Source organism: Otolemur garnettii, unplaced genomic scaffold (genome assembly GCF_000181295.1).
Source record: "Otolemur garnettii isolate 467f Iridium unplaced genomic scaffold, OtoGar3 scaffold00058, whole genome shotgun sequence".
NCBI lineage: Eukaryota > Metazoa > Chordata > Mammalia > Primates > Galagidae > Otolemur > Otolemur garnettii.
Genome location: NW_003852453.1, coordinates 6243818 through 6244749, shown reverse-complemented (window position 1 = coordinate 6244749; position 932 = coordinate 6243818). Strand labels below are relative to the sequence as shown.

Here is a 932-nt window from a genome sequence, read left to right as displayed (position 1 = left end):
GTTAGACTTCTCACTCTTCTGGACCTAAGTCTAAATGTTGAAGTGCCCAGCATCAATCCTCACACCTCTTCTCAATCCTTGATCTTCCTTTTTTGAGGGGGTAGGGGAGAAGATCTTGCTCTGTTGCCCAGGCTCAAGTGCAGTGGTTTCATCATAGCTTGCTGCAACCTCAAACTACTGGGCTTAAAGCCATCCTGCCTCAGCCTCTCAGGTACTGTTACGTGCCACCACACCCAACTCATTTCTCTATTTTGTTGTAAAGACAGAATCTCTTGCTCAGGCTGGTCTCCAACTCCTGGCCTCAAGCAGTCCCCTTAACTCAACCTCCCAAATTGCTAAGATTATAGGCATGAGCCAAGGTGCCTAGCCTCATTCTATATTTTTATTAAGAGATCTTATCCATGCTTGGCGCCTGTAGCACAGTGGTTACAGCACCGGCCACAAACACCCAGGCTTTTGGGTTTGAACTGAGCCCGAGCCAGCTAATCAACAATGACAACTGCAACAAAAAATAGCCAGGCGTTGTGGTGGACGCCTGTATTCCCAGCTACTTGGGAGTCTGAGGCAAGAGAATCGCTTAAGCCCAAGTGCTTGAGGTTGCTATGAACTGTAACACCATGGCACTCTACCGAGGGTGACATAATAAGACTCCGTCTCAAAAAAAAAAAAACAGAGAGAGTCTTTGAAAAATATTTATATGCCAACACTCACATATTTATAATCTTTAACCTCAGACTCTCTGCTTGATTCTATATTTACTTTCTCAATACATATTTCACGTGCAATGGATGATTAATAGGAATTCAAACATAACATATCAAAAAACAAACTCCTGATTACACCAACCCTCCTTGAAAATGTTTGCATCCTTCAGTGTTTCCCATTCTCATGGAATCATTGACTTCCTTGTGCAGGTGTGAGATGTTGGTGGC

General features: G+C 43.8%; 1 protein-coding gene across 1 annotated transcript in view; it reads left to right on the top strand.

The window, feature by feature from the left end:
* The window catches only part of RPGRIP1L (RPGRIP1 like), a 105403-nt gene that overhangs the window by 59274 nt on the left and 45197 nt on the right, over positions 1-932 (top strand). The window lies entirely within an intron of this gene.